Raw genomic sequence first — 14,621 nt, 5'->3', positions numbered from 1 at the left:
TTATTTTGAATTTGTTTTAATTTCATTTTTTATTGTTCATTTATAAGAGACCAAATGCATAATTTTTTTATTGTTTTTACTTCTTTGTTATTTTTAGTCAATTTGATTTGTTTTGTTTTTTTGTTCATTTATTTCATTTTGAAGTCGTTTTAGTTACTCACTTTTTGTTTATTTTTTTTAGTTATTTCTGAATATGTTTTTGTAATTTAAATTTCTTAAACTGTTAATTAATTAAAGACCAAATGCATTTTTTATAATTGTTTTTCCCCCGCGAAATTATTAGATTTTTTCTACTTTATTGTATTGTTTAATTTATTTTGAAATAATTTTCATTAATTTATTTTGTTTTAATATTTGAATTATTTTTCAATTAGTTTTTTAATAATTAATTTGACAAGAAACCCCCGCATTATCTTGTGATTTTTTTTTTAATTTTTAGAATATATTTGCTACTTTTAGTATATTTTTATTTTCTAGATAGGTTTTTTTTAATCATCTTTATCTTAAAGCCGTTTTAAGTATTATCTTTTTTTTATATATATAATTGATATTTTTTTAATTAGTATTTTAGTTTTAGGCCAATTGTTTATTTCAAAATATGTTCTTTTTTAAAAAGTATATTTATATTTAATTATTTTCCTACTTTTGTCTTTTGGTTTTTGCTTGGGTTTAATGTTAGAATTTAATTTATTGTCTTTTACGTTTTTTTATAAACATTTTTTAGTTATTAGATGTATTTAATTTTGATTATAAGATAGAAAATACTATTCTTGTTTTTCAGGTGTGGGCGATTTGTTTTCGTCTGCAGTTCCGACATTCTCCACTAGATGTCAGTGTAAGACCTCATTCTATTCCAACATTTTGTGCTGCGGCACGAAGCCGTTATTCCATCAGCAATTAATCTCTCATCAGCATTTATTTATTTCATTTAGAAGTGAAGATTACTGCAGCAACGCAGACTCAAAAGACAGCCGTGCATTAAAAAAAAAGAAAAAAAAAAGGTTAATTTAGATTTGATTTATCGGAGAAGGTTTTCCCGCCATAATTCCCCGCTAAAGTTCAATAAAGGACTGAAGGATAATTGCGTCCTTATGGCGGCCATCAGCATTTAATCCGGGTCAAACGGAAAGGTCCTTTATGGCCTTGGGAGAAAACTAATAGTCGGCGTGCTTCTCTGTAGGCTGCAGGCTGGAGAAATAAAAAAAAAAGTTTAATCAAAAGAGCAGTGGTCGTCATGGCGACAATAACAACACCCATAAATCACGTTGCGAACTTGACTTGTGAGTCACGGCCCTTTTGTCCCTTTCGCCTTCGTGGGCTCCTCAGTGGCCCTCTGGAGGGCCTTTGCTGTCAGCACAGAGCTCCCAAGCGCCAACAAGAGTCTTATTATGGGATGTTGCTGTCTCCGCATCAGCAGGAATAAAACAAATTGAAGCCTCCGCGGGGGTTGGATCGATGACGCAAAGTGCTCAATCAGACGCTAAATTGATTGAAGGGATTCACTGAGTCAGCGGGAAGACCCACGTAACAAGCCGTTATTGCGTGGGAAATCCAATTGTTAATGATCACGCCCAGCAGGCACAGGGCATCAACACACTTGTTGAATTAAGTGCCGACATTCATAATTGGTGAAAATAAATAAATATAAGTTCATATTGTACACATAATGTGATTAAAAATGTATTTCCTTGGGTTAATTAATGCTAGTTTATCTTAACTTAATTTTTTGTTTCAAACCCATGTAAATTGAGAGGGGGACATATTTTTTTGTTCCGGGTTGGTCACGTTGTTGGGCGGGGGACAATTAATATGTGACGGAATTAAGGAAGCAGCATGAGACAACACGTGTTTGATGTGGAAGACGTAAATGGAGTCTTGGATTTCAAATAAACTTTATTCCCTTGGAGTTTATGAGGCCATTAAGGTAGGATTATTTTTATTATTTATTTTTTTCTTCTTCTTCTTCTTCTTTTTTTTTTTTTAAATGCGAGCATGGTAACATTAGCATGCATCAAGTACCAAAATAGGACTTGGGTGTAGAGCAGGGGTGTCAAACGTACGGCCCGAGGGCCGGATCAGGCCCGCGAACAGGTTTTATCCGGCCCGCGGGATGAGTTTGCTAAGTAAAATAATTAACCTGAAATTTTTCAATGAAATAAACTGCTGTTCTAAATGTGTCCACTGGGTGTCGCAATAGCAATTCTTTGTATCTTTGTAGATGATGCTACATATGTCCAAATTAACCACATGTTAGTACATCAGTCGAAGAAAATGATCAAACTACATAAATAACATACTGTAATTTGATTTTGATATCATTTTTTTATTTTGATGAATTGAAAATCAACACCAATGAGTTGACTAATTGTCACATAATTTATTCAGAAAATATAAATAACGACAAATAAAGTATATAGTATTAACCGCAACAGGTAATTGTAAAAAAAAACAACCCAACAACATTATGATTTGTACAATTTCAGAATGTGCTTTTTGTATTTTTAATCTAAGAAAACAATCTGAAGTTGTCTTTATTTTTAGGTTATCGTGCCGTGACTTTACCAGTCCAGCCCACTTGGGAGTAGATTTTTTCCCATCTGGCCCCCCGATCTAAAATTAGTTTGACACCCTTGGTGTGGACCAGTGGTCCCCAACCACCGGGCCGAAATTTAAAAAAAATATATATATATTTTTTGTTTTTATTTTATTATTATTTTTAATTAAATCAACATAAAAAACACAATATATACATTATATATCAATATAGATCAATACAGTCCGCAGGGATACAGTCCGTAAGCACACATGATTGTATTTCTTTATGAGAAAAAAAAAAGAAAAAAGAAAAAAAATCCCCCCAACAAGATTTTCACTTCTGATACGATACTAATAATAGAGCCTTGAGTATTGTCCGATACTGATATTAACCCCATATGATATCCGCACAAATCATAGTACAGACTCTTATCATTTTGTTTTGTGGAATGTTAAAAAAGGTTTGACAATGGTTGGTATTAAAAACACTAACCTATTTAAGTAAAAGTGGAGTGTTAATTGTTTTTGGCGACACCTAATGGTCACAATAGTTAATTACGTTAAGCTAATGATGCAGTAAGTTGGAGGATGCGGACACGTTTATAACTGGACACTTTTTAATACGCCTTGGAGACTGTATGTTTAAGTCAGAGGTATCCAAAGTACGGCCCGGGGGCCATTTGTGGCCCGCAGCTAATTTGTTAACGGCCCGCAACAATGTTATAAATATTATTACAAAAAAAAAAGATAAAAAGTGGAATAAAAGAGCAAATAGGTGTAATGTGTAGCAAGAACATGTTGCAGTAGTGACACTTATAAGACATAGCTGCCATGCAGGCAGTTTTTACTTTAAAACGGGAGAAGCTCAAATTAATGCCGCTGCTCCTCCACATCGAGAGGAGCCAGATCCAGATGAGGTGGTTCGGGCATCTGGTCAGGATGCCACCCGAATGCCTCCCTAGGGAGGTGTTTAGGGCACGTCCGACCGGTAGGAGTCCACGGGGAAGACCCAGGAAACGTTGTGAAGACTATGTCTCCCGGCTGGCCTGGGAACGCCCTGGGATCCCCCGGGAAGAGCTGGACAAAGTGGCTGGGGAGAGGAAAGTCTGGGCTTCCCTGCTTAGGCTGCTGCCCCCGCGACCTGACCTCGGATAAGCGGAAGAAGATAGATGGATGGATGGCTATTGTATGCTTAGCTGTTGTGTAGCTGCTAGTAGCCTAAAGCCTACCATGTTTACCTTTTATAAATGGCGTAAATAAATACAAGAAAAGCCAAAGCTTGTGTGCACCAACAGAGTCTCTTATTAATCTTCCATCAAAAATGTTTTAGCATTTTTTGGTTGTTTTTCTCAGCGTGTGTGGAGTCAGGCAGATAAAGCCACGTTTGAAATGCACAAATTGAAAAGGCATCAATAGCGCGTGCCAAGGCAATGCGAGGCTGTGTAAACAGCACACACACCGAGTCTTGTTAAACGCCACCCAACTGGATCGCAACACGCTCGAGGCGCATAAATAGTCTGCAGACTTGACCGTAAAACACATTGCTTTCTCTTTAGTCGCGTGGGAGCGGTCCACGGCACCGGGGTCGCGCTCGGGGATGCTGCCTGAAATGTGTGACACTTGAAAAAAGATGTCGTGAAAGCAACTTACGTTTGGCAGGGGAGAAAACAAAACACACGAGAGAATGACACAGATACTCGTGTTTTTTTTGCTGTTTTCCAAGAATACTTTGTAGCTGAGGGTCACAAGATTAGGTACACAGAATGTTAAAAGTTGTACGTGTACTTCAATACCACAACACTGGAGGCCCAACTACATAAATCCCCACATGTTCCACTCTCGTCCTTTTGAGGGAGCTACTTCGCCAATGATTATGCTTTACATTAGAGCACAGGTGTCAAACTCAAGGCTCTGTCCGGCGACATCATTCTATCTGGCCCACAAACACCTGGAAATGATATGTGTCAATAAAGTACTTAATATTTTCTCACTAAATGTAATTTATTTTTTTTCCTTTTGACAAAAAAAATATATGTACTGCTTGAAATTGCATACCTTTTAAACTTTAACAGTATCCAATATTGCAACAAATATTACAGTGTATTATCACACTTTACAAACATGTTTTTGTCTAAATAAAAACACTTAACTTTACAGCAAACTACCTATCAAATTTAAAAAATGACAATACATTTTACGTTGTTCTTTACAGCCTAATACTGTAAATTGAAAAAAACTACTACTGTTTTTTGCGTCAAAATTCTGTTGACTGAGCTGCCAGTTTTTGACTGTAAAATCTACGGTTGTTGTTTTTAACGGTGTATTACTGTAAATGAAAGGACGGTACATTTGTTTTTACGGTAGACAAACTGGCAGCTAAGTTGCCAGAATAAAAAAAGAACTTGCCCTGTTTTTCCATTAACAATATAATGTTGTAAAAATTGTAAAATTTAACACAAAAATTCTGGCAACTAAGCTGCCAGCTTTACCCGTAAACACCCCCCCCCCCCACCCCACTCCTCCCCCCCCAAAAAAAACTGTGGTACTGTTTTTCCATTTACCGTAACATGTTGTAAAAAAAAACAAACAAAAAAAACACTATATTTTCCAGTAAAATTTTGTAATTGTAAAGTTTTTACTGTTTAATCAACAGTCTACTTAAAAAATATATATAATTAATAATGAAATCCAGAGGCAAATTCATACATTATTCGCTGTTACAAGCGGCCCTCTGATGGCAGCCATAACTGCCATGTGGCCCTCAATGAAAACAAGTTTGACATCCCTGCATTACAGTGACTATTAGTTAACGTAGCAAAAGTCACAGTAAACCCGTAAGATCCGACCAAAAAATCTGGTATTACTCGCTAGCATTAGCTTCTAGCTAGAAATGGACGTGACTTTGTTTTCCAAGCATAGGAAGGAAGAAAGAGAGCGTGAAGAACAGTGATGAGAAGAAGAAGTGGATATTAGTCGTTGAATTAAAGAAAGAAATCATCAAAAACAGGACAGAGCGTGTAGCTAATTTGGTGTATCACTGCGAGTCTGCACCGTACTGAAGCAGAATGAGTTGATAACGCCAGCCGAGAATGTTGAAATGTTATCCAAACGGTGGACATTTATCCATGAAAATATAGAAATGGCGCTGCTTATGTGTTTGACTTTAGAGCGCACCGGTATTTAAGCCGCACCCACCAAATTTTAGAAGAGATAAATATTTGTACATGTATTAGCCGCACCCGACTATAAGCCACAGATATATACTGGTACGAAAGATAAATGTTTATTTACGTACTTTAATTGTTTCCACACAGAGCATGTCACACGGCAGTTAAACGACAGAAATCATCGTCATGGACCCACCAGATGCGGAAGCTAGCTCTCCAATCAGCTAAACAGACTCAATAACTTCAAGGTGGCGTTTTGGTGAATTTATGAAACTGAAACAATACAAAAGGAATGCCATTCTAAGTCAATAACACAGACACTGGTAAACGTGTTAGCGTATTCGCTAATGCTAACAACGCTAGCTTGACTAAATTACGATAGCACGTGCAGATATACATGGAAACGCTCCTACAGACATCACACGTGGTACAGTTTAGTAAGTATGAATTGTTTTAGTTATATTGTAAAACTTGCAAACGTTGCTTGGAGTGATAAACGAAGAATCCTTTCGTGCAGAAACGTTATGGACGAACACTTCTGGTCCAAGGAACGAAACAGGAAGTACATTTTCAACCCGCAGCACCTGCAGTGAGCAAACTCGTCCAAAAGATGCCGCCACGGCACAAACAATATCACACCTTTTTAGTGTCTCTGTCTGCGGTCTATGGAAACTATTTGTTGAATACAAAACATTATGGCCGTTATTGAAGAAAAATCCATTAATTATCCGCGCCGTTTTAGAAGCCGTTTGGTTCAAAGGGTAGGAAAAAAGTAGCGGCTTACAAATGGGAAAATACAATACTTTAGAAATCCACTCTCTTTGCTAAATGCTGCATATTATTGTTACTTTACTTCAAAAAACTACTGTAGTGGTTTGTAGTACTCTATATTGTGTTGTTGTTTTTTAACACAATATTTAATATCTAAAAGTTTGTTTTTCTGTTAAAAAGGCATGTTAGCTTGAAGGAAATACCACAGATGTCTACTCTCCAATGTAAATGGTGTACAGTATTTTTACATTACCTCAAAAAACTATTGTTCATCTATTGTATTGTTTTTACATGATATTTTCCGTTTAAAAGGCACGTTACATGTTAAACAGATTTCAATTAATCTCAGTGGGTGATGTCGATTTGAGATACAAGTGTTTTGAGTTAAGCGCTGCGTCCCATAACCAGTTGAGGCACTGTTTTCACCAAAAATATGTCTAATTTTGGAATATATTCCCCAAATAACAACAGATCTAGAAAGCCCCTACTAAGGGCTTTAATTTGACTTACGACTCAATGTGATTTGTTCCAAGTTCATTTTTTACCTTGCAACAGGCAAACTTTGACCTGAAGACATTTTTTTTAAAAACGACAACCCGCACCTAAAAATGTACCACCTAAACGTTCGTTCGCTGCTTGATGTCAATCAGACTGAAAATTTATGAAAATCTTTTGGGTTTGCCGTATTTGACATTGTTAGGACGTAGCATTTTTAGTTAGCCTTAGTTTTGGCGGGTGAAAAGCTTTAAAACCATTAAACCCAAATGGGAATAGCAAAATATTTTGGTGGGGATTAGAGCGAGTGAGATAGCGATGAAGGTAGTTTTGCCGCCAAACGACAACATTAGCTTAGCTTTAGCGTCAGGCCAAAAGGGGGTCCAGTGGTCCCAGGGAGCCTCATTAAAGCAACGCTCTGAGTGGACATGTCTCCCAAGCCCAAGGCCGGAGTCAGCGGGACGGAACGAGCACCGTGTTAGCGCGGCGAGTCCATCCATTACTGTCTGCTACTGCTCAATAGCGAGCGTCCTTGTAAAGCCTTTTAGCGGCCAAAGAAGATTTAACGTTTCAGCATGGCGCTCTAACTTTGCAAGAATAGATCAGATGTCTCTGACTGAAGCGAATGATCTATACATCGACGTCTGTCTCTTGCGTGAATCCCAAAACATGCATGTGCGTCCATTGTGTTGCTGCAAAACAAGAGTGTACAATTTCATCAATTAAAAGTTGCCTTCCGCCGCACGGGTAAATGTAACCGCTCTCATTTGCACTTGAGTGTAATGACATGCAAATGAGGGGGAAAAAATGCTGTCAGGTGGAAGATTGATGGCGAGTACGTGACTGCAGTCAAGTGTAGAAATGTTTTGGTTTTTTTTAACACCCCAGCGTCTCTCCAAGAGATCAGGGGATACATATGTGTAATTATTGCATTTAGACATGAATAACTGGGTTTTAAAATTGTAAACATTGGTAATTATAAATGAATTTATGTATTATTTATTGTTTGTATTGTTTATTAATTAATACAATTATATATTTTTTACATCATTCAGTACTCCTAAGAGTAGAAGTGAATAGCTTTGATTACATGGATTTAAAGTAGATTTTAAATATTTTAACATGTTATTTTCTATACATAATAGAATATATATACATTTATTTTATGTAATAATATAAGAACATTCATCACATCTGCAATGTAATTCTTACACCCAATTATGATTAAGGTATAATAAGAGGCAATACTTTTTTTCTATTTTAGTTTGTTTTATTTATTATAATAGTATTTATTGGGTTTACTTTGCTTTCTAATGAAACAATTTAAAGCTATTTTTTTTTGTTTCTTATTTTATATTACTCTGATTAAGCGACATTATAGTTATCAGACGTAATTATATTTAAAATAGAACTACAAATAAATTTTTACATTACATTTATTTTGAACTCTTTTAAAGCTAAATATATTTTAAAATCTTGTTAAATAACTCTGGTTAGGTTACATTATAGTTATGACACGTTAAAATATAAATACAAGTAAATACGTACTTTTTTCCTTTTTTTTTCATTCATTACATTACTTTTTAAAGGCCTACTGAAACCCACTACAACCGACCACGCAGTCTGATAGTTTATAAATCAATGATGAAATCTTAACATTGCAACACATGCCAATACATAGATTAGTAAAGAGCAATTTTAAATTTCCCGCAAAATATTCTGCTGAAAACATCTCGGTATGATGACGTTTGCGCATGACGTCACGGATTGTGCGGGCATATTGGGACACCATTTTGGCCAGCTATTAAGTCGTCTGTTTTCATCGCAAAATTCCACAGTATTCTGGACATCTGTGTTGGTGAATCTTTTGCAATTTGTTTAATGAACAATGAAGACAGCAAAGAAGAAAGCTGTAGGTGGGATCGGTGTATTAGCGGCTGGCTGCAGCAACACAACCAGGAGGACTTTGAGTTGGATAGCAGACGCGCTACCGTGAGTACGCAGCTTTGGCTTCCAAACATTTGATCGCTTGCCCGTATGTGCGTGCCGCTATGTGCATGTCACGTACATAACTTTGGGGAAATATATGTGCTGTATGAACTTTACGGAGGTGAACGGTACTTTGGGCTGTGGGATTGAGTGTGTTGTGCGGGTGTTTGAGTTGTATTGGTGGGTTATATGGACGGGAGGGGGAAGGTGTTTGTTATGCGGATTAATTTGTGGCATATTAAATATAAGCCTGGTTGTGTTGTGGCTAATAGAGTATATATATGTCTTGTGTTTATTTACTGTTTTAGTCATTCCCAGCTGAATATCAGGTCCCACCCGCCTCTCACAGCATCTTCCCTATCTGAATCGCTTCCACTGCCCTCTAATCCTTCACTCTCACTTTCCTCATCCACGAAACTTTCATCCTCGCTCAAATTAATGGGGTAATCGTCGCTTTCTCGGTCCGAATCGCTCTCGCTGCTGGTGGCCATGATTATAAACAATGTGCAGATGTGAGGAGCTCCACAACCTGTGACGTCACGCTACTTACGGTACAGGCAAGGCTTTTTTATCAGCGACCAAAAGTTGCGAACTTTATCGTCGATGTTCTCTACTAAATCCTTTCAGCAAAAATATGGCAATATCGCGAAATGATCAAGTATGACACATAGGATGGACCTGCTATCCCCGTTTAAATAAGAACATTTCAGTTCAGTAGACCTTTAACTCTCTAAAAACTAGATTCATTTTCTAAATTCTATTACATTACTCTGATTATATTTCATTATAGTTATGATGCATTCTTATGTTTAAAACATAAAGACAAGTAAATAACATTTCATTTTACTTTCCAATATTTTTTCCTTCATTATCATTCATTTTCAAACTCTTTGACTACATATTTATACGTAAATTACATTTATACTTACAACACCTAACAGTATACGTTTTAAAAATACTGTGGATAATTTTTTTCCGACTAATTTTGTTTATTTGATTGTAGCAGTGCCCCCCGCGACCCCGAAGGGAATACGCGGTAGAAAATGGATGGATGGATGGACTTATTTTAATATTATATTAACTCAACTTGTTTTTGTCTTAATAGGTTTGAAGTTATATTGTTTTTATTCATGGGAAATAACCTTTTTTTTTTTAAAAAAACACCTAAATGTCCTTACATGAATACATCAATAAATCAAATTAAATATATCTAAAATATATATTATTTAATTTAATATGTTTGTGTGTTTTAATGTATTTATTTATTTTTTCAAATTTAATAAAACATTTTAAACATTTTCAAATACATGTAATTCAATGAGGACACCGTGGAGGACATGTTCATGGTCATCTTATGAAAATCAGAAGGAACCTTCATGTATGACAACAAGAGACCAATCTATAGAAGTCCATCTATTATTCATAACCTTTCCTTAGGTCAAACATACATATTTCAATGAGCTCTTCCTGATCCATCTTCATCTACCGTTCCTATACATTTTTAAATATTACAACGTCTACTTGTGTCTAACCTTTGTATTTTGTTTTATGGTTGTGTCCATTTTGCTCCAGCAATTCTACTTGTTCACCACAGAGGGCGCCACTGATTCAAGATGCAGGAACCTAACTAAAAAAGCTGGAGTACGTCCTATAAAAAAAAGCTAAAAATAGATTTCAAGAATGTCGCATCACTATCAAAATGCTAAAAATAGCTCGTCTTTAACATCCCGCTTCCTGTCGTTTGTCATGAACAACAACAAACAACAATGGCTTCCGTTCATCTTCATCTTCAAACTCATCAGCAAAGGAACGTTCCGCGTCAAAAAACATGATGTGGAACACCTGCGATCGTTAGCCTGCGCCCTGAAGACAGACATGTCTAATCTGCAGAAGACATAATAATGTTCAATAACTCCTTAATGGCTGCCACTTCAGGCCCGTTTAAGCACCCTTTAATTCTGGTATGGATTGTATTGTGTGAAGGCTCAGATGATAAAGTGCCATCATGGCGGGTCATCAGCGGGTTCATCACCCTCCCGGTTCACTTAATTACTTTGTGAGTATGAGAATCAATGTATTGATAAGCGCAACATACTAATTCAAACGGAGAGTTTTAATGAACATGCTGATACCACTATGAGTTAGCCTGAGAGGGATTATTTTTCTTTGCTAGCTAATTTGTTAGCTATAACTACGCATACAAATGATAAATATATACCGTATTTTTCGGACTATAAGTCAGTTTTTTTCATAGTTTGGCCGGGGGTGCGACTTATATTCAGGAGCGACTTATGTGTGAAATTATTAACACATTACCGTAAAATATCAAATAATATTATTTAGCTCATTCACGTAAGAGACTAGACGTACAAGATTTCATCAGATTTAGCGATTAGGAGTGACAGATTGTTTGGTAAACGTATAGCATGTTTTACATGTTATAGTTATTTGAATGACTCTTACCGTAATATGTTACGTTAACATACCAGCCACATTCTTAGTTGGTTATTTATGCGTCATATAACGTACACTTATTCAGCCTGTTGTTCACTATTCTTTATTTATTTTAAATTGCCTTTCAAATGTCTATTCTTGGTGTTGGGTTTTATCAAATACATTTCCCCCAAAAATGCGACTTATACTCCAGTGCGACTTATATATGTTTTTTTCCTTCTTTATTATGCATTTTCGGCCGGTGCGATTTATACTCCGGAGCAATTTATACTCCGGTAGTTGACTTTCAATGGAGCTATTCCAGAATGTTCCAGAATGCTAAAGAAACACAAATATGATGCTATTGTTTGCAACGGATCAGGCTAGCATTACTTTTGGATAGTATGTAATATAAAATTATTAGATGTGTTTTTTTGGACCAGATTTCCTATCAACAAAGATAAAAACAATGGTATTTTTTGATAACCATGCTTATGTAACTATGCTAATGCATCTTTGTTTGCCAGTTAGCGAGCAGGACTACCTATACAAATGATGAATATATAGCTGACTTTCAATGAAACTATTCCAGAATATTCCAGAATGCTAGTTTTAGTGTCCACAAACCAATAAGTGGCTAGCTAGCTAACAAACAGTACAGAAAAAGAAACAAAAAAATATGATGCTATGTAGTTTGCAACAAATACACGTTGTTACCGAATAAGCCAGTTTTACTTTTCGATACTATTGAATATACAGTAATTAGAGGAGGTTTTGTGGTTTTCAGCTCAGGTTTCCGATTGACAGAGATAGTAACAATGGCATTTTTTAATAAACATGCAATGCTAATGCCTTTCTGTTAGCTAGTTAGCTCGCAAGATTTAGCATAGAAATGTTAAAATTGCAGATAAAGGAATTACGTTTTTGTAGTCTTTCTTGAAGTGAATGGAACTATTAAATCCAGAATTGTAATAGTTATTTTTGGCTGCATGAACCAAGATGTAGGCCTGCTAATTAAAAAAAAGATCTAAAAAAAAATTAGCTAGCATTACTTTTGAATGTATTCACCTTACAAAAAAACTAAATTAAAGGAAATACAAGTTGTTTAAATTGATTCAATTAAATTGCTAAATTGACTAGCTATGTGTTACAATGAAAATGAATCACTCTGATCTTTGTTAGCTAGTTAGCTAGCAGCACAATACATACACATTTACAGTACAGTACATGTGGGTAGAGGAATTTAGGAATTTGTAGCTGTTTGATTCGCACAATGGAACTACTAACCCTACTAACTGCGATGAGGTGGCGACTAGTCCTGGGGGTACACCGCCTTCCGCCCGAATGCAGCTGAGATAGGCTCCAGCACCCCCTGTGACCCCGAAAGGGACAAGCGGTAGAAAATGGATGGATGGAACTACTAGCCCTTCTCCAAAATGCTAAACCAGGAAGTACTCTGTGAGCTAATGCACGAAAAAAATAATTACAAATATAACGCTGTTTGCTATGAAAATGCGTTACTATTGACATTGCTTTTGAGTTGTTGCTGTGCTAGTTGTGTGTAAGGACGACAGGAGTTGTTTTGATCGTATGTTTACTTTCTTAGCTAGTTAGCTAAACTAATCACCCTGTTTCAGAGAGCTAATGTTGGAACTATTTTTGCGTCCACAAACTAGGAAGTAACCTGCGAGTTAACATGCAAACAAAGAAACCCAAATATTCAATGAAAATGCGTTATCACAGACTATGATACCTTAATTTTGAATAGTATCAAATAAAATAACCGTAGTATCAAATAAAATACTGTGATGTGCATTACTAAATAAGGCAACCAATTGATACTCGACTCGTTCCATCTCTACAACAACTTTTTGGTTCCAGTGGCTTTTTACTTGGATATTTAAAAAAAAAAAAAAAAAGCCCTGCGAGGAGATTGGATCAGGTTTTTTTTTTTTTAGTGGTGAGTCACATACTGCTTGTGTCTTGCAGATTAAAGAGAGATTTGGTAATTTGACTCTAAGCGCTGTGAAATTACTCAAGGAAGCGATAAAATGAGGATTTCTCCGCCTGAGCATGAGATAATATAACTTTGTGAAGTTTAAAATCACATTATGTGTGTGCAGTTTCATATTTAAGCCTGTTTTAATGGGAAGAGAATGATTAAATGCTATAAATGTTGCCAGAAGAGACACATTTATTTTTTTGTAAAGTTGCTCTGCTTATAAGTGTACTGTAATTGCTTGTTTTGGTTTCTTTGCTATCTTCTTCGCTCGCAGGATTATGCATACAACAACTTGCTTTAGCTTCCATGAACCAGAAAATAGTTTTTACTCGCGACTAAACTATATTACTTTTGGGTGTAAAGTGAATATTATTTTGACACAGGAAACAACACAGCCATGTTTTGACGAACACGCTAACAGTACTGCATTGAACCGTTGAATGGGCCCTCGCACCTCCATACAACTCGGGATTCACGCGGGTCGGTGGGCAGGCATGACGCATACGATCACATCATTCTCAATGCCCGACCCACCATCCAAAAAATTCAGAAAGATTGGAGCATGTGGAATGAAGTTGCGACTGTTATAATTTTCCACCACAAGGGGGCGATACTGGTGTCGATATCAACGTCTAGTTTTGATCAGTTCCTGAACTTAAGGCCTCATATCATATTTTCATCATTTGAACCAATTATTCATCAAGATTTGATTTTGTGGAGCCGAGTTACAACGTTTTGTGGCAAACCATCAGATCAAAGTTTGGCGCCACTTCACGCCCACATCTTATTGCATAGGCAAAATCACTTTGCAGTTTTTAACCCTCCATCTTTCTAGTGTGTATCATTTGAACCACAGCTCGTTTGGTCAAAGTCCCTATGACGAGTTTGTTAAAGTACGATCCCTGTTTTTGGCCACATAATGGCAGACAGAAACCAAGATGGCCGACTTCTTGTTTGTTTTCAAATACAGGTTCTTGAGACTTGTGCGTACTGTATTTTTCGGACCATAGGACGCACCGGATTAAAAGGCGCACTGCCGATGAGCGGCTCTATTTAAGTCTATTTTCATACAAAAGGCGCACCGGATTATAAGGTGCATTAAAGGGGTCATATTATGATTTTTTTCTCAATTTAAAACACTATCTTGTGGTCTACATAACAAGTAATGGTGGTTCTTTGGTGAAAGTGTTGCATCGATTATGTTTTACAGATCATCTTCGAGCCGCTTT

At 36.4% G+C, this 14,621-nt stretch overlaps 1 long non-coding RNA gene across 4 annotated transcripts in view; it reads left to right on the top strand.

The window, feature by feature from the left end:
* The first annotated feature begins 1,758 nt into the window (after positions 1-1,758).
* The window catches only part of LOC133629870 (uncharacterized), a 66,612-nt gene continuing 53,749 nt past the window's right edge, over positions 1,759-14,621 (top strand). For all 4 annotated transcript variants that reach the window (XR_009821146.1, XR_009821145.1, XR_009821144.1 and 1 more), the window contains exon 1: positions 1,759-1,924. This is a non-coding gene — a long non-coding RNA (uncharacterized LOC133629870). The remainder of the gene's footprint in view (positions 1,925-14,621) is intronic.

This window comes from Entelurus aequoreus, linkage group LG15, assembly GCF_033978785.1.
Source record: "Entelurus aequoreus isolate RoL-2023_Sb linkage group LG15, RoL_Eaeq_v1.1, whole genome shotgun sequence".
In the NCBI taxonomy this organism is placed as follows: domain Eukaryota; kingdom Metazoa; phylum Chordata; class Actinopteri; order Syngnathiformes; family Syngnathidae; genus Entelurus; species Entelurus aequoreus.
Note: the sequence above shows the minus strand (reverse complement) of the source record. Positions and strands in the feature narration are given on the sequence as shown.